Raw genomic sequence first — 20,759 nt, 5'->3', positions numbered from 1 at the left:
GAGTGGGTGAGATGACCTAGTGAGAATGAGTGAGAAAAGAGAGCCAGAGGATGAATATCTTGCCTGATCTCTTGCATCATACTGATTCTAAAGGTACCCTGCTCTGAATTCCACTAATTTAATTTCCTGCATCTTCAACTTGCTGAATGTTAACTGGTCAGTTATTCTTTTGCTAGATAGAATATTCAGAATCATTCCTGACCTCCTTAAGGCATTTTCTTTGTAAGAACACACTAATGTTTGTCCTGGGACCCTGAGGTAGCTAACACTCTTATTTGAGCAATTTGTTTCTTTTCTTTTTTCCTTCTTTCTTTCTCTTGTTTTCCTTCTTTTACACACACACACACACACACACACACACACACACACAATTACTGAGCACCAATCATGTGCCAGGTATTGCTCCAGACACTAGAAGCAATGAACCAAAAAGCACAATATTACTATAGCATATACTCAAAAGCTATAAAAGAGTTATTTTTACTATTTTTCAAAATTTTGCCTTGTTAAGAAAATACTAACATAACTTTGAGGTCTCTGGAACTTCTTTGAAAAGAAAGAAAAAGAGCATCATACAGTTACTGGAGGTATAGATGTTCTTTTTAAGTCACTAAGCACTACAGCACTTGATAAATATAGGACATGTTACTAAAAAGAGACATTAGGGTTTACAGAAAGCTCAAGGCTTAGAACTATATTGAAACAGATCTCAGCCCTCATCTCTTCCAACATAACCATCTACCCATTCAGCATTCCACAGGACAAACCTATATCATCCTCTGTAATATCTGTACCCTATTCAGTGCTTTGAAACATTCTATCTAGTGGCAGTAAGTGTTCCCATGGGCTACTGTGTCAAGATCATTGGGATACTTTCTGTTCATGGAAAGTTCACTGATAATTAGGAGGCATATGGTTGGCTGTTTTTTGTAGAAACTGGGCCATTCAAATCACACATTAACATGTCCTCCTAAGTTCCAAAAAGCCAAGAAATATGATTCTTAATTAAATGTTTAATGTTTATTATAGTTCGAATATTAGTTTTAGATCATATTTATGATGCCCTAGATTTATACTTTTTATGTTATTATATAGACTTTATAGTTCATTGAGATTTCTTGTATAATCAATGTGTACAATGTATTTGAGCTCATCTATATGACAGAGCATAATTTTATTCTTTAAAATTATTACAAGGGGTTTATAGCTGTTGCATCTTTACTTTTATGACGTATTTTTGTCATATCTATGGTTTATTTAATGTCAAGTCCTCAGTCTGAAATGCAAAGCCCAGTAATGACATTGTTCTTATGGGAAAATAGGACTGCCTCAGGATATTTTCCAGGAACGGTTTTTGGTCAAAAGCAGAAACTGTGCTTTGAAAGGAACAACTCTCAAGGTTGTGTGTTGTGTGTGTGTTGTGCATGCATGCACATATAAGATCCCTTCTCTAACCAAGATATATCACTAGGCACACTCTTCCACAACTCAGGCTTGGAAACACACAAACTCTTTAGACGTGTTTTGTACCATTCACACAGGTTTAGTGATGGAGAGGGACGGACTACCTGTGATTACCCACCTGTGCATCACATACCCCAAGAATGAAAGTCATACTGGCATCTCAGATACCATTTCCCCATTGCAAGTTGCAGGAAATCTCATTAGTCCCTGGATTCTGCCCACGTTTAGTAAGTCCAGCTGCTTGCTCTGAAGGACTTGAGGACGATCAATGGTACGATGTCACAGAGGCCATCTGAGGAATCCACAATGCCAAAGTTCAAGTCAAGGACTTCCGTGTGACTCTAGATGTGCCTTGATATTTCTGATTCCTCAAATGTCCACATTTTTTTCACAAAGCATATATGTTCGAGTCTTCTAAAAGGATTCCCTGGAGGATACTATTTGATAACACCTAGAAAACTGCAGTTTTTCAAATGAAAAGTACCCAGTCATTCACTTAAGAGAGTACATTTTTTAAATATGGCAAGTGAATGAATAAAAATTCCCAGATGCCTGGAAAGGCTGGGATGCATAATAGGATGGAAGGTGTGGAGAATTTCCGATCTGTAACAAACCAATGCATTTGAAAGAGAACAAGATCAAGCCATGGAGCTATGTAAACTCTTATATATATAACTCATCCTTCCACATTCAGAGCTTAAGCAATGCAGTAGCATTTTGATTGCTCAAGCCACAGGACATAACTTGACTGGCAGTGGTAGCAGCAAGAGTTCATGCCAAGGAATGTGCCCACAAGCAAGTGTATGAAAAGCCCCCTATCATCCTGGGATAACAGGTGTGGCCACTGTAGTGGCAAGAATGGCTGGTGAAGAACACGGGTATGAAAGCTGGCGAATGATATCAGGGAGGATGGCAAGTGCCTAGTCCGCGCAGCAGGGTTCAGCTGCAGCCAACAGAAACTACTCTAACTAGTTTCAGCATAAAATGATTTACTGCAAGCCATTAGGTGGCTTAAAACACCTATGCAGAGCCTCCAGGAATAACTGCCAGGGCCCTGCCACAGCAGAGAAAACGGTCGCCAATGTGGCTGCAAGTTGCTGAGTGTGGCAGCCTCTGGCCTGATCAGTGCCAGCAAAGTGAAAGCCTCGTGCCCATGCCCGCACACTGTTCCAGCTCTGAAGCCTAGTTTTGCACATAGGCAGAACCAACAATAAAGAAAAACCAAGCTCTATGGGGGGTTTTGCAAACAGCTTTTTGTTTTTCAGCATCTGCAGCCCAGGATGTTGAACTAGATGTTAAGATCTCACATGGAAAGTGTGGAGTTTCCATTTGATTTTCCACAGGAAAATCAAATCAGCAATGGGAGGGTCAGGGACTTGATAGGATGCAAGAGAGAAGAAAATTTGGCTTCTTATGCAAAAAGGTAGGCCAGGCCAAAGGGGAAAAATATCAAAGTTGTGTACTTACAAAAGCAGCTGGGCCTACAGACCACAATCTTTAGTCAACAGCTCAACTTTCTCCAAGAGGAAAAGCTTACTGGCAGGATTTGGTTACTGTTTGCCTATCTATCTAAACAGGCATCTAAGAGCCTCCTGGTAAAACCCTTTAGAGAACCAAGGCTACAGAAGAGATGGGATGAAAAGAGATGGTCTTCACTGAGACCCTGACCATAGACCTGTTCAATTCAAGTCATGTCATCTTTTTCGGGCCGTCACAACCTCCTCTCCCTATGAGACAACATGCCATGGCACTCGGGATGCAGCCAGGGCTTGGCACGTTGCAAAGGTTCCACCATACGTGAGATGACAAATTCACTTGTTCAGCCAATGAAGTAAGCAGCTTCCACTCGCTGCAAGGTCACCTGTAGCTCTCACTGCCTTGAACTTCTGCTGGCAGGGTTTCACCCGCTGGACATTAGAATGAGGTTATCAGACTCTGGCCTGCATAAACGAGCAACAGAACCCAGGCCTTCCTCATGTGTGTACGCCCAGCCTTTACAGGCCAATGTCTTTAGGAACACTTTTAATAAGACTTCACCCATCTGGCTTTGGGAAACAGATCTCTGACACCATGACACCCCAATATGTCTGAAGCCAGCTCTACTCTGGGATTGTAGAGGTTGTCCAAGTGACTATGAGTTGTTGTTATTTAAGACTTCTCTACATACTTTACTTGTTCCTCACTACAACCTTGTAATATAGGCAGGAAAAATGTAAGGATTTCCACTTAAAAATGAAAAATGGGGGGTTAGTGTAGATGAGGAATCCACCCAAGGTCCCAGGCCAGACACCAGGCCTGCTAATAACAAACCCAGAGGTGACAGTCAAGACTCCAGGCAGCCCAGGGCTTCTGCTGCTCAGAGCCAGATTCTAGGGTAAAATGGGGAGGGGCTACTCAGAGGCCCGCCCAGAGTTGGAGCTACAGATCCCCAGGTGTCAGAAGTCAGAGCCCTGGAAACTCCCCAGGAAATACTGAAAGGCTTCTTTGCAAAGGAACCTTTCTAAGGCACCCCTACCTTTTCTGAGTCATACCTGTGCAACATGATTTCATGTCATTCTGAAAACAATTTCACGATTGTATTGGAAGGAATAGGAAAAGGGAGGGAAACAAAGGAAGTGAGAAAGTTTAATGCCAATTTCCAACTTTTTTCAGTGCCCACACCCTACTGAAGTCTGACTAGCCCTTTAAAAAGGCACTAGACCTACTTACTTGATACAAATTTTGCTTTCAGAATTGCCCTTAAGATAAGAGAAGACACCTTAGCCAAGGCACAAGGATAGAAATAAGTAAAACAGAAAACCCATTTGTCCTTCAACCTAACACTGTCAATGTTTGTACTTCCAAGGAAAATAGACGCTCAAAGAAGAAAAAAATGAAAATAAGCAGAAACAAACAATTTTGACCTTTAAAAAACAAGCTTCTGTAAGGAAAGAAATGACTTGCGTTTTACCATAAATTGGCTTAATAATTATAAGTAGTAGCATTTCCTGTGGGCAAACTCATGCCAAGCACTACTGCTAAACCTGTGAAATACATTTTACTGCACAGCATCCTAAGAAACAAGTATTATTCCCATCTTACAGATGAGAGAAATGAGGGGCAGTGAGTGAAGTTAAGTCAGGTGCTTCTCAAATTCAATGCGCAGATTTAAAATACAAACTGATTCAGCACATTTCGGTGGGACCTAGAATTGAGAACAGCAAGGTTCAAAATCATTAGGTCCACTCTTCCCAATGCCAGTGGTTCTTGAAGTATGACCTGGGACCAGCAGCTGCATCCCTTGGGAATATGTCAGAAATGCAAATTCTGCCCTGGCTGGTATGGCTCAGTGGACTGAGCACAGGCCTCTGAACCAGAGGGTCGCCAGTTTGATTCCCAACCTAAGGTGCATGTCTGGGTTATAGGTCAGGTTCCTAGTAGGGGCAGGTGAAAAGGCAACCACACACTGATGTTTCTCTCCCTTTCTTTCTCCCTCCCTTCCCCTATCTCTAAAAGTAAATAAATAAAATCTTTTTTTTTTAATTTTTAAAGAAATTCTAGGACCTCACTCCAGATCTACTAAATCCAAAGCTCTAGGGGTGGGGTCCAATGATCTGTGTTTTACCGAGTGCTCTTGGGGACTCTGATGGTGCTCAGATTTGAAGTTAGCATACTATGCCGCACAATGGTTTCTCCATTTTTGCAAGTCTTTCCTACCACTTTGTACTGAAGTCTTGGAAGGTCTTTGAGGTTTTAACATATTACAATCCCTCTGTGCTAATTACTATCATACAATAGGTAATTTGTTCAAACTACATTACAAACATATTACCTCTCATGACTAAATGTGCACTGCTTTCATGTTTTCCGTTCCAGACGAGGAGGGTAAAACAACTTATGCAGCCATAGATGGAAGGCAAAGGAGGAACTTAACTGGCTTTCCAAATCGAACTGGGGTTTTTTTGTTTTGGGGTTGTTTTTTTTTTTTACATGGTATATCTCTCTATTTATTGAGTTCTCCTTTAACTTCTCACAGTAACATTACATCATTTTCTGTGTAGAGGCCCTGCTTCACATTTTGTTAAATTTATTTCTAGGTATCTGGTTTTTTATTTTTTATTTTTTTATTTTTTTAAATATATTTTATTGATTATGCCACTATAGTTGTCCTATTCCCCCCTTCATTCCCCTCCACCCTGCACACCCCTTCCCCACCATTCCCCCCACCTTTAGTTTATGTGCACATGTCTCAAGTTCTTTAGCTTCTACATTTCCCATACTATTCTTGCCCTCCCCCCCGGCTATTTTCTACCTACCATCTATGCTACCTATTCTCTGTACCTTCTCCCCCTTCTTCTCCTCCCACTCCCCTCTTGCTAACCCTCCCTGTGATCTCCATTTCTATGGTTCCACTTCTGATCTAGCTGTCCTCTTAGTTTGCTTTTGATTTAGGTGTGGTTGTTAATAACTGTGAGTTCGCTGTCCTTCCACTCTTCATATTTGTTTATATGCTCCAGGGTTATAAAGAATAACCGAGTTGCTGCAGGCATGTTCTTTATACCTAGAAATTGATCATTCTCCTAGGCCTAAGCAAAGGACCGATTTCGGTAAAGGAATGGGAATGTTTTCCCAGAAAATTTCCCAGCATAACAACAATGATGCGATCATTTATTCTTCCCATTCAGAACCACAGCACTTCCCTGTTTACCCAAAGCAGGCCTCTATGGCTCCCAGAAATAAAATATAAAATATATATGTAACCCTAAAATGGAGACGAAATGCAACTCGAAAAAATGGAAGACGAGACAAGCACAGTAACATTTTTCTACTTATCGAGCCAAAAATAATAGTATTCCATTCTGTTCAATTTACAGTCTATTTAAGGCCTGCTTTGGTACTTACTTTATCTGACCCAATACATTCATCCTCCCTAAAGCGTCCACCTCAGACTCGCTCTGGCCAGACTCCAGTCAAGATATTTTATAAGTTGAAAGTGTGATAGGCTCCTGATGACAGCACATATTTTCCCCCATCTGCACTAAATTCAAACCATTCTTCGCAGCCATATTAGACATAAGCAAAGTCGCTTGTAGCCAGTAGATGTCCTTTGATTGTACTTTTAGAACAACCCATGAATAAAATACAGTTGGATTACCCAAAGAAAGCCAGTAACTAAATATGACAGTCTGAATAATCAGAATTTGAACATTTTATCTGAAGAACATTCTCCCCGATGCTATTGGAAGTTGTGTTATATTCAGATTCATGATTTCAAATACTCCAAAAGAGCTACTTCAGGTGTCAGAAGATACTAGAAACAACACAAAAGTACAGTAATGCTGCCAGTGAAGGAGCAAGCATGGGTGTACCTGAGTGTGAATGAGTGCACACACATGCAAGACCAAGAGAAGAGGCTTTGGTGGAAGATAAACCAGCTTCAGAGTCTCTTGCTGTATATAATCCTCTCTCCCTAAATTCCAGCCTTTTCTCTAAAGCCCAGGCTTCTCCACTGTTATCTTTAGATATTTAATTAATTTGCACCCACATCCCCAGAACTCTGATTCCTTAACCTGCATCTGAGCCTTGCCCCAGAGAATCAAATACATATTCACACGCTCAGAAGCTGGAGATCTTGCCATATTTAACAAGAAGCATCTTTGACAGTAATTGGAGTTTTGTATGAACGTAAATAAATGGTAAGATCATAAGAACATACTCCAGTGGCCATATGCATCCTGCAAATAATAACATCAGAGAACAAATTTAACATAAGGCCTCAGTGGAGATGAATTTTCTATAAACAAACAATGTGAAAAAGCTTCACTTTTGTCATGTGTTATTCCCATTGAAGAAAGAGATGAATATTCTCTTTCATATGTTGGTTACCAGAAGCTGCCGCTTCATTTATTTAATAGGAGGATTTTCAATTCCCCACTGGGTAAACCAAGTTATCATCCTATCTTGGCCAGCAGTGGACAAGCAATCTCACCCAGCAGTGCCTTTTAATGCAAACTGTTTAAATTGTTAAATGTGCTGTGATGTTAATACTTTAACGGAGTCAGTTTAAAGGTAACATCTTTTCTTTCATCCACATGGAAAGGAAGCACTGCCTCCTAGGACTAGGGAGCGTTCTCTAGGACAGACTGTCTCAACCTCATCACTAGTGGCACGTGGGGACTTTTCTGTTGTGGGGACTGTGCATGACAGGCAGAATAACGACCTCACAAAGATGTTCAGATCCATATCCCTGCAATCTATGAATATGTTACATTACATGACAGAAGGAAATTCAAATTTACTGATAAAATTAAGTTGGCTAAACAGCAGACCTTAAAATAGAAACATTATCCAGGATTATCTTGGTGGGCCCGAGGTAATCACTGGGGCCCTTAAAAGTGAGAGAGGGAGGCAAAACAATTGGTCAGAGAGATGTGACGATGAAAGAAGGAGGGATTCAGAATATGAGAGGGACTTGACCCACCACTGCTGGTTCTGAAAACCTGAGAGGAGCCACAAGCCAAGGAAGGCAGGCAGCCTCTAGAAGCTGGAAAAGGTAAGGGAATGAAGCCTCCCCCAGAGTGTCCAGAATGGAATGGAACCCTGCTGACGCCTTGATTTTCACCCAGTGAGCATGTCGGACTTCTGACCTACACAACTGTAAGATTAAAAAAATTGTGTTATTTTAAGCCACTAAATTCGTGGTGATTTGTTATGGCAGCAATTGTTACGGCAGTCCTTGAATTAAAAAAATAAACACAGGGGCCACTCTGTACAACGTGGGATACTCAGCAGCACCCATGGCCTCCTCATTTTCGATGCCAGTGGGAGCCTCCCCCAAGTTATGGCAATCAAACACCTCCAGGCATTGCCAAACGAGTCCCACGGGGCGAAAATCACCCCTGATTGAGAACCATGGCCCCAGCACACCAGACCTATTTATTTTTGGAACAGTATTTTCCTCTCACCATGAGGGCATAAATACATACTTAATCTCAAACTTTTGGGCCAAGTCATTTTAATATCCCGGTATAGTGCAAAAAAAAGTAATTTTTATTTTGAAAAAAATTTAAGCAGAAAAAAATATACCATCACTCATTTTTATACTGGGAAAGAAAGCAAGCCCCTCTTTAAGGGAATCTAAGGGGAAAGAGTGAGAAGATGTGAAAGATAAGTCAACATCAGATCCATTCAGGGAGCTAGCCCATTACCAATAATGTTTAAAAAAAGAGTAATAGCAAGGAAAATAACTAAGGGCTTTATATCTATCACCTCATCTAATCCTTAAAACCAGCCACAACTTGGGAGTACTGGAACATTCCTGCCATCATCTGAGAGTTACTATAGCTTCAGAGATGGAGGTGAGGTCAACTTTTATTCAGTGTCAGAATAGATGCAGAGAATACAGTTCATTCTGGAATGGAGGTTTAGCCCTCCAGACTGGTGTTCTGGGAATGCTCAGAGGTTGACTCGAGGGTGATAAGGCCTGAACATAAACATCAGAATCCAGGGCTTTGTCTTGGTCTCTTCCACTCCTAAGACCCTTCCTACTTCACTACGTGTTCACAACTACTTCTGATAAAAAACACACACACATGCACAAATCTTGGGACATTTTTAAAATAAGAATTAACTATTAAAGTTTGTGGTGATTCCTTACTTAAATCTAGAGCTATTCTCCCCACCCTTCCGCTCCCCCTCAAAAAAACCCTATCCACTTCTTGGTTAACAATTTCTGACTACAACCCTAGAAGCTTTGAAAAATTCTATGTCACAGGGAAGTGTGAGCAGGACACCTAGACAAGCTCTCCTTCTCTGTTTCCTGATACTGAACAGCCAGCCCTTAATTTCATAGGCTACATGCTCCTTTGGTCGTTCCACTGTCATTCTCTTAATATTGAACAAGTGATTGACTGCAGACCCAGCCTGAAACTCGTATGCCCTCCCATTTGCTCAAAAAACTTCCCAAATGACAAAGCAGCCATCACCATCCCAAGGCAACATCTCAGGTGGCCAAGCAGCCATGCTCATATTAGGACCAATTCCACCTTGCATGGTCTTAGAGGACAACCATCTCCTACAGCCACCTCTTTAAAGCATTACGCACTGGATGAATTGAAAATTCCACGTGCACCTGACGCTGACTTGTGAAAATGACTGCAGATACTAGTGCTTCTTTCTATTCATGGGGGATTCAGAAAGGGACTTGCACAGGTGCACTGGGGGAGGCGGGGAGACAAAACAATTCTGAGGACCGTCCGCGATGCTTTCCCGAAATGGATGATAACTGTACCGCATCCACATTATCCATAAAGGGCTATTCTGCTAACGTGGATTTTTTTTCTTTTCCAGCTCTGCAATATCTGGCTCACTTTACTATCATATTAAATGTAAAAAATCAATGCTAGACCCTTTGCCTTTGCAGAGTCCAATGTCAGGAATATTTCTTGCTCTACCTGAATTTCCCTTTCCTCTGCTTTTTAATTTTTTTTTATCTTACTCCAGGAGGTAATCAGCCTCAGGGGTAGGAGACAGAAATGCAACATTACATCAGAAAATACCATTAAGATCATACTTTATTGCTGTCAGGCCAACAGCGCCTCCAAAAATGGGCAGTATTTATTTAACCGGGTTGAATGATGAAGCTGTTTATTACCTTGGCCTGAGCTAAAATAAATAAATAAAGGCCAAACCATTTCTAACATCCCGTCAGTAATTAGGGAGAATAAAATGCAATTTCAATCTGAACAAAAGAACCTAAACCACGGGTGGGACGCCAGGGCCCTCCAGAAACCCCTTCCATGGCTAGAACGCCTGCCTGCCAAGCAGCCCGCTGCTTTTTCAGCAGGACCAGAAGTGACTGGTCAGCGTAAGGTCTGCTTTAGGCGTCAGAGTGGCAGGAAGGAAACACAGGGCACGGGGGGCATCGAACCTCACTATGAAGCAGAACACTATCAAATCGGGTTCCTCGGTAGCTCCACCCTCGGATCTTTTCAAGCTGGGCTAACAAGGTCCTGAGTGAGTCCTACAGGGTTACTTGTTGTGGTACATTGGGGCTCCAGGGAAGAGAGAAGGAGAGAGCCTGAGGCAAGTTTTCTGTCCCCATGTTAAAGGAAGGGGCCCAAACCAGTGCTAAGGATGTTGATTATTTTCATTCTTGAAAAAAAAATGGGGGGGGGGGGCAGGTATAAAAGTTTAGTCCACTGTTTAGGTGAAATGTATGCAACAAACATTTATTTTGTACTTCCCAGGTAAAAATGATAGGCTCTGGCAATAAAAAAAATCAATATGTAAGACATGGTTCCTTTTTTAAAGAATCTAGATATTTACACAAGTAGCTATATTACACGCTCACCATAGGAAGGTACAAGCAAGTGCTCCCATGCCACCCACTATGAAGGAGGGATCAGGGAAGGTCTGGGGGAAGCCATAATATTTAAGCTGGGCCTTTCAGTCTGACAGTGATTGTGAGCGATTGTAAGCGCTGGAGAGGACATAGGAGAACACTCCAAGCTGGGAGCACAGCTGAGAGCAAAGGTTCCGCAGCACAGGCGTGCAAAGCACATCTGGGGAGTGCACAGTGCTCCCTACAGGCTAGAAGCAAAAACTTGAAATGGGAAATTATGTTCCCTGATGCATATTTCAAACAACTAGCTAAAACCAATTACAAGCACATAGTATTGGGTGTGACCGACATATGCAACAGTGATCCCCAATGAATCACATCCATGTATAATCCTCTCACTTGAGTTTGGGTGCAAATTGTGACTTGCATCGAACCAATAGACTGTGTCACAAGTGACAGGATGTCACTCCCTTGATTAGGTCATGTTATGTCACAGGCTCTTACTCCCATGATTTTATGTTGTACTTATTGACTTCATCCTCACAGACAGCACAGAACGGCTCCTTGCTGGCTTTCAAGAAGCAAACTGCTGTATTATGAGAAGGTATTACGAGAAGGCCATGTAGTGGGCAACCTCTAAGAGCTGAACAGCATCCTCCAGTAAATAGCCAGGAAGAAAAAGGGAAGACGGATTCTCCCAACAGTCAGAAAGAGCATGTATATACATCTCTCCCCAGTCAAGCCTCAGATTAGACCACGACCCACTCCAACACCTGAATTTCAGCCAACTAAATCTCGGTAATGTAAATAAGCCTTGCCTGGACTCCTGGGCCACAGAAACTACAAAACGGTAAATGGTCCCGTTTAAGCCACTAAGTTTGTGGTAATTTGTTATCCAGCATAAAAAACTAATAAACAAATACATTAGGTAAATAAATATTGAAAAGAATTGGCATCGAGGCCAGAAAAGTGAGGCCCTTTAATATCATGCTACAGAAATCGAATCCCTTTGTGGACGAGTAATCAGTCATTGTGGCCCAATGCTCTGTTTTGTTTTTGACCGTCACAAGCTTATTAAATGAACTGACTGACATATGTAGAGTGCTCAGCACAGTGCCTGAAATGTAATACACGCCGTAAGTATTAACTATGATTACCATTGCTATTATCATTATTTCTCATTACGAAAAACAAATTTAGAGAAAAAGATGCTGTTCAAGACAAAAGGCTCCCTAAGAAACACTACTCTCCTTAAGTTGCAAGTTTTTAGGAGCTTTGAGAATCTGACAAAAAATGACATACTAACAACCACCCCAAAAGATGCACATATTCACATAAAGACAAGATTTTGCCTACAATTTCAAAAGACACTCAGATAAAAGCCAATGTTCTGAAGAATATGGAGAATGTGGTGCTGAAGGCAAGTGGGAGAGTCTCTGAGGACCCCAAGAGACAGTGCACTTTTGGACCTCTGGTTTTACCCTTAGCTCAGAGGCCAAAATTTTGCAATATACTATATACTTTGGCCTGTTTTTTCTGTTCAAAAAGGGCATTGTTCTAAGGTAGAGAGTATTCTCACCTCCAGCTCTTTTGAGAGATGGCCATTGTCCCATAATTTCAGATTGCCAAGTGAGGAGACCTATAGCACACTTAGCATTTGAAAGCTGGCCACAGAAAATTCTCCTTGGGCTACACATCTTATGGGCTACACATCTCATGCTGCTATCCTGCAATCCAGGGTAGCAGCACCAATTTCCGCTGAGCTCTGCCCCTCTCATGAAGCATTGCAGTCTCCCAGCTCTGGCTGAGAGAAAGCTAGGTGACTGGTCCAATGTGATGAGAGTCTACCATCCACTGCACAAACAGAAGTTGCCCATCCTTCACTGAATGATCCATATAATTAATCCAAATATAAATGCAGGTTTCAGAAACTGCCTAAGAACAACTATGTGCCTTTAGGATTGCATGGCATTCACAAATAAACTGGAATTTTAGCTTTTTGCCTGGAAAAAACATTTTAAGTGGACATGGAAATGTAATAAACAATGTACGGACCAATGCACAAAACATAAAGTACACAAAATTGTAAAAAGTGAATCTCATGCTTGCAACACATTTCACTGAATTGTTCTGAAATACATATTTTGTGTGTGTTACATTCACAGTGCACTAAAATTAATAATCAAATTTGCACATCATTTTTAATTAAATCCACATCTGTCCTGACCCCAGCTGTTGGCCCAGTGTTGATGTTGAATACATCTGGCAGCCCTCAGCATTCTCCACAGTCACCCATCCTCTCAGTCCCCAGATACACCTGCTTTCTACAGCTGGTCCCCCAACAGGTGCAACGGAAAGCCTGGTTGATGGGCATTATAAACACCCCTGCTACTCAGCATCTGGGAGGTGAAAAAGAGCCCAAACCTCAATGCCCCTTCCTTCAGCAAAAGTGAAAAACATCCTGTGTGATCTAAACATGCTGGAGTCTCCATCAGTCACTTTCCCACTCCAGGAAGAAATGCTTCCGGTCACCTGGGCATTAACAGCTGTGCTAACGTCTGTTATTAACAAAGGTCCCCACAGGAAGCTGGGCCTTTGTCATTCTTGGTTTGTCTGCGATTCTAACCCTGCAGCCAGTGGCCTGGATGCTCCATCTCCATTTGTCCTAATGAGCAAGGCACGAATCTCCTCATGGTCCCCCACTCTGTAACCATTAACCACCTGGTTTTCATTGGGGAGCCCACAGACCAATGCTTCCCACAGTACTTCCAAATGAAAAACACGTGGAAGCAACACATACTGTGAGAATTACTAGTTTGCAATTCCTTGTTGATAGAGCAGTAGGTATTTCAAAGCAAGAAAAAATCAGAATAATATTCAGGGTCCTTTTATTTTGTTTTGTTGTGTGTTGGTTCTTATTATCCCAAACCCTGAAGTTTGGAAAGCTTTCAGATTATTTTTCCTGTGGTGATCTGAAAAAATACCTCATCATACACTCAAAGCATCCATGCAATTAGTCCAGATATAAATACAGGCTCTAAAACTACGCTGTGTGGCACTCGACTTAATGGATTAATGCAATCAAGCCATAGGTCACAATAAGGAATTTCAAAACAATTCAAACCATAAAGTTAATGATGATCTGCTTCAAAAGAAGCTCTGGATGGAAAGAAAGCACTAAAAGTCACTTACTCGTTGCCCAGTTTGGGTTACACTTGCAGAAGTTCACAGAGGACACGAGTCATCTAAAGTGCAAGATGTGCTGGAAGTAAAATATATAAAAATGGCAACTCATTCACACTCTCGCCTCCACACCATCGGACTTACTCCCCACGTCGGTATGGCAAGGTTGAAGTACCATTCCGTCGAATTTTTTGCAGTTTTTTTATCCACATTCCAAGCTATATGTACAGTCCAGGCATTAAGCTGGCCACCTGTGACAGACTGACCCTAGGTCAGGAACCCAGGCCACTTTAGCGGCAGCGATGTCCCCAAGTTTCTTGAAAGGGTTTCTATGTCACACTGTGATCCCTGAAGGACTCTCCTGATCCCCAGGCAGCTCCTGATGCCCTGGGTCAAACCAGTCCCTTCATGAAATGCTTGTTCCATTTCAGCTTCTTTATTATTTTTTTTATGTAGTTAAAGACCCTCCTAGTCCTCTCCTTGCTTTTTCCCACTCAAAACTTCTAATATTACTGAAAATAGAAGGATGTAGACACTGGGCATAAACATACCTACCCACCAACAAAACACGTGAGGGTTATGTCCAAAGAGCATGAGCTACACGTTCTAGGGTCTGCGTACTCTATCTCCAAAGGCAGTGTTCCCAAGGAGGAGGAGAATGGTGCTCTACATTCTTAGTGCCTGCCATTCATGCAGTATGTGCCCAGAGGACATCTTTGGGTCTAAAAGGCCAAAACAGACAACCACACCCTCTGGCAAGTGAAAGCTCTGCCTACGGTTTTCGTTACATAAAAAGGTTTGCAATATCTTTTATAGACAGTATCCAAGTAAAACCTTAATGCTTTGAGAATTCATGAGGTAGGAAATGTTGCTTGGTCTCTTCTCCTTGGTCTGTGCTGTGATTCTAAGACAAAGACAAAGATGCTGCCAGAAACCTGATCCATCCACTTTGACAACAGGGTTGAGGGTGGGAAGCCTACAAAGCAAGAACTGCTGTATGTCCTTCTTGCTACCATAGATTCATCACTGGGCTGGGTGTCTTTCCCTGTGACTCCCAATGCCCTTTACTTTTCCACACTTGTCCACTACCTCTGTGTCCCATGAGACTGACACATATACAAATAAACATATGTATGTTATGTGTAGATACACATATGTTATATAAGGTCTGTCCAGAAAAAGTCCATCCATTGTTAATATAACAAGAATGGTTTGCGCGGCATCTACGTAACCTGGCAGCCAGATTATGTGGACTGGAGAGTGAACTGGAATGCACATGTGTGAACAATGACATCTCCACTGTACCAGTCAGTGGGGGCAGTAGACACTGTTGAGTGAGCATGTGTACTGTGTGGCCTGATGCATTCAAAATGACTGAGCAAGTAGAGCAACAAATCTGCATCAAATTTTGTGTTAAGTTTGAACATTCCTCTGCAGAAACTATTTGGATGATTCGGGAGGCTGTAGCTATCGGCAACTGGCATTTGGCAGCTTCATCATGACAACATGCCTGCTCATGCATCATGTCTTGTGGGGGGGGGCAGTGTTAGCAAAACATCAAATCACCCAGGTGACTCAGCCCCTACAGCCAAGATCTGGTGCCCTGTGACTTCTGACTTCTGGCTTTTCCAAAAACTAAAATCACCATTGAAAGGGAGGAAGAAGAGAGTGAAAACAAACTGTTCGCTCCTCCCACTTTTCCTGTAGGTAACTTTGGGGTGGCTTCAGCTCCCATCCAGCGGCCTCTCCATGGAGCTGCCCTCCTAACCTTCCACACTGTCTCGTGCTTCTTAGACCTCCGGGTGGTATCCACTCCCCACTGTTACTTCCCCAGAGTGCTGACTGTTTCCTTTGACTCTGCTTACACTTTGTGATTCACTGTGCAAACTCCTGGTTTGAGTGTGCCATTTATTTCTTGCAAGAATCCTGCCTGACACAGTCAAAACTATATCTAGAAATCTAGATTTAGGGAACCTGAAAATATTTTTCTAACAACAGTTTATAAACAGAGTATTACAGTACAGACATGCAGACCATAGGAACCATTGACCACCTGAACATTCCTTCAACAGTATCCACTGAGCTTCATGTGCCAGACCGTGTTCTCAGAGGAAACAACACTATCCTGGCTCTCAGGGATAATCTACAAAGCACCCTCAGTGATTCTCCTGTTGCAGACATTATGCAGGGAGAAAGGGGGAGGCATTATACAATTGTTCAACGTGGGGTGGAAGGTAATTCAGCAATTCAGCAATTAGCCTGTGGTATGGAAGACAACAGACAGAGAAGTTGGCAGTAGCATCATGCATCTATTGTTCTCAAATTTGGTTATAAATTAAAAACACCTACAAGCTTTTTAAAACTACCGATGAGGTACCTTCACCCTCCAAAAGTCTAGTTGTTGGAGCACTTAGATGATCTGTATTCACTGTGTCTGGGCTGGGGCAATTCTGTTGGCCTTTGAACCACACTCTGAGTAGCAAGGAATATACACCATAATTTACTTAATCAATTTCCTATTGATGAACATTTAAGTTCTTTTTAATATTTACTATTATAAATAACAATGCAATGAACATCTTTGGACATACATATTAGTACATATTTCTGAATATTTTACTTTACAATATCTTCATAAAAGGGAAATTACTGAGTCAGAGAGGATGTAAACATCTTTTAAGTTCTTAATACATACTGCTAAATTGATTTCTATAATGCATATGCCAATTTACATTCCAAAGAGCAGTGTCTGCAAATGCATTTCACTATATACTTGTCATCACTGAAGAATACCTTTAATTTTGACAAGTTGATAAGCAGAAATAGTATCTCATTTCAATTTTCATTTCTTTATTAGTGAAGTTGAACTTTTTATGTGTTATTAGTCATTTACATTTCTCCTCTGTTGGACCAGTCTTAAATTACTCCCTTGTCAAATGTTTCAACTAAGTCTGCCATTGATTTTTTCCCTTTTTATGAGATTACATATCCAATTTTATAATTGAAGTAGTAGGAAAAAAATAAAAGCTCCTTTAAAGAAATTCAGTTTATTGCTAAGTTGTGAAAACATATTCCTATACTGACTTCAAGGAAGTGCCTTCTCTGATACTGCAGACAGAGAGATTTCTACATAAAATTGAAACTGTACACTTTGTTCTTTGACATAACATTTGTGTGTTTCAGCTTGTAGCAGGGAAAAGCAAATTCTGTATTCCATTCTTTCAGGAATGGTTGTTTGCTTGGCAGTTTTTTTAATTTTAAAGGAAAAAAGGAAAGGAAGAGGAAGATAAAATGCCCATCCACATTCCTCCAGACCAGAGTGACATAGCTGCATGAAACTATGGTGATGTCACAGTCAAACACTCATATCAGCGTACACACTCAGCAAACGCTACAGTCGAGGAAACAGTTCAAAATACAGTAAAGACTGCATAGTCTGAATGCCTTAAAAGTACATTTTCAACATGATAAAACTGAGCTATTCAAATCTTAGTTAACAAATGTGAACTGGGAACACTGAACTCAATACTGCCCAATATTAAATCAACACAAATTGATTAAGCATTTGCTACATTCTCTTTATATATATATAATATTTTCAACTTATTCCAAGAAATCAATGGCTTGATCCATGCCATTGGCTAGCTTAAAGTCATGTTACCCAAACTCATAATTTGTAAGTTTTTATTGTTCAGTTACAGTTGTCCCGCCTTTTCCCCCATTGCTCTGCCCTACCCTGCCTCCCCACTCCCACAGTTAATCCCCCCATTATCCTTGCCTATGAGTCCTCTATTCGTGTTCCTTTGCTCGCCCCTTCCCCATCTTTCCCCCATTAACCCCCTTTTGCCTCCCCCCGGTCACTGTCAGTTTATTCTTTATGCCCAAGTTTTTGGTTCTATTTTGTTCATTTGTCTGTTTTGTTGACTAGGTTACACTTACAGGTGAGATCATATGGTATTTGTCTTTCACCACCTGGCTTATTTCACTCAGCATAATGCTCTCCCGTTCTATCCCTGCTGTCATGAAGTTTAGGAACTCCTTCTTTTTTTCTGATGAGTAGTATTCCACTGTGTAAATGTACCACAGTTTTTTGATCCCTTCACTTACTGCTGGGCACTGAGGCTGTTTCCAACACTTGGCTACTGTAAATAACACTGCTATGAATGTTGGGGTACATAGGTTCTTTTGAATTGGTGATTCAGGATTCTTAGGGTATAGTCCCAGCAGTGGGATCACTGGATCAAAAAGCAGTTCCATCTTTAGTTTTCTGAGGAAATTCCATACTGTTTTCCACAGTGGCTGCACCAGTCTGCATTCCCACCAAGAGAGAGCACTACCCGTTCCCTTTTCTCCACTTAAGATAAACTTTTGAGGGAAACACCATACATTGTCAGTGAGAATGTAATTGAAATAATCTCGTTGAAAAGCAATTTTTGCTACATTCAAACTCCCTAAAGTCACTTATATTTCTAAATTAGTGGTTTCACTTCTGAGAATTTATTGACAAAACAATATAAGAAGACTTTCATGCACAAAGATGTCTATAGCAGTAACATGTATACAACGAAAGAATGCCAAGTTAAAAGCAGTCTACAAGTTTGTTGATTCAGTATGATCAGCACTATGTAAAGTAAAAAGCTAAGCATAAGGAAAAAGTGGGGGAAAATGGGTGGCAAGGAAAAATAGAAAAATGTTAACAGGTAATTTCCTTTAGTAAATATTAATAATTGTAGTAATAATTGATAAAGGGTTTGCCTTTAAAATAAATAAATGTATATACAGCCAACATTGCCGTGTCTGATTTGGTTTTGCTCACCTCGGCCGCTGCCTCAGATGGAAAAGGGGGACTATGCTGAGGAACCCTGAGCGGCCAGAAGTTTCCTCTCAGTTTGAACCCTCAGGGAAGCCATGGATGGCATGTCTTCATCTGGCTCTGTGCCTCTGACCCCCCATTTTATTTAATGATTACTCTGCCCATGTGAATTTGTTACAAGTGTTGTGTGGCAGAAAGTAGTTCAGGCACCAAAATTCAGAAATAGTTCATGGTAGACGCTGCTACTCTGAAGGGACCCCTACCACCCAAGCCCCACACCTTGGAACAGGAATCCCTTGCAGACAAAAATATATATGCTTTATTTATCTTTATATCCTTTACCTCTGGGTTTCTCAAGTTCAATGTCACTGACTTTATGAGCCAAATAATTCTTTGTTCAGAGGGGCTGTCGTGTGCATTATAGAATGTTTAGAAGCATCTTCGGCCTCTATTCACTATGTACCAGTTGTAACACTCAGTTGTGATGACCAAAATGCCACCAGACATTGTCAAATGTGCCTGGGGGGAAAAATATACACACACCCCTTCAGTTGAGAACCACTACTCTATATCTGGCTCCAAGAATATATAGTAGATGCTCAACAAATAGTGCATTGAATGAAATGGGAAGAGAGAAGACTGGTGGAGAGGTTGGCCCCAAAATTAATGGGTGAACAAGAGACTGAATCCAAATATCTTCAGGCAGAGAAGCCCTAAGTCCAGGTCTAGGTCAATCAGATCGTCATTTGGGGCCTCAGTCTCCTCAGCTGTAAAATGAGTGGGTTACACTAGAATCATAATGATCACTTTAAGCCCAACTTTAAGAACTCTGCCCAAAGCCTGGAGCATAGTGGATGCTCAATAAATATTTAATTATAGTGTTTACTGGGTGCCTATTGTGTGAAGGCTTTGGAGTAAGTCTTTTACATGCATTATGTCATTTAATGGTTCCAGTAGCTCTCTGAGGTAGGTACCAAAATGTGTGAGTCAATTTTATAGATGAGGATAACAAGGCCCAGTGAGATGCACAGTACCTATGTCTAGCAATGATACTGGAACTGGAATGGACCTAATTTTGGAACCTGTACTCATACCCACCATATTCACCACATACAATACCCCAGAATAGACTGAGAAGAAAGCTCTTAGAGTAAATGAAAAATTAAGCTCTGGAGTGTTCATCAAGGAGGTCAAGAATCTCAATGATGGGCCCTGGCTGGTGTAGCCCAGTGGATTGAGTGCGGGCCTACAAACCACACGATCGCGGTTCGATTCCCAGTCAGAGCACATGCCTGGGTTGCAGGCCAGTTCCCAGCAGGGGATTCACAAGAGGCAACCATACATTGATATTTCTCTCCTTCCCTTCCCCTCTAAAGATAAATAAATAAAATCTTTCAATGTTGGCAATGAACCTGAGAGATCTTCCTGTCCAAGCCCCAGAGAATTCTGGAATATCATCTCGAACACACCTACAGAGTCTAGGGGTCATAAACCCAAGGCCTACTGGAGTTAAGGGACTGAACAGGACCAGGGGGGAATAGCTACAAAACGGAGAAGGCTTTTCTATTCTGAGAAGGTACAGACATTTCTCACACCTAGTTAGTCTGTGCTGTCCAAGAATGCGGGTCCAATGCTGCCAGACATCTGCTCTGTCTCAGGACACACAAAAATCCTAGAATTTTCAAGCTAATTTCTTTTTAAGTGCTGGCAATTGGTTCAGAATTTAAGAAGGAAAAAACATGAATGCCAAAGAAAATAATTGGCGAGCTAATCAGTGAGCTCCCAGACTTCCAGTTTGTAGCCTCTAATTCGGTTCTTGCTCTAATACCTCCTGTGACTTAGAGATCACATCTTTAGGAGTCAGCCCATACATTTTTTAACAAATGTGAAAAATACCAAATCTGCCTTTTATTCTTTCTTTTGGTCCTCACCAGGGATGAGGTGTAGAACCCCGCAGGTGTCCTTCAGTGAGCACTC

This window comes from Sturnira hondurensis, unplaced genomic scaffold (assembly GCF_014824575.4).
Source record: "Sturnira hondurensis isolate 20B ecotype Veracruz unplaced genomic scaffold, ASM1482457v3 Scaffold0006413, whole genome shotgun sequence".
In the NCBI taxonomy this organism is placed as follows: domain Eukaryota; kingdom Metazoa; phylum Chordata; class Mammalia; order Chiroptera; family Phyllostomidae; genus Sturnira; species Sturnira hondurensis.
Note: the sequence above shows the minus strand (reverse complement) of the source record.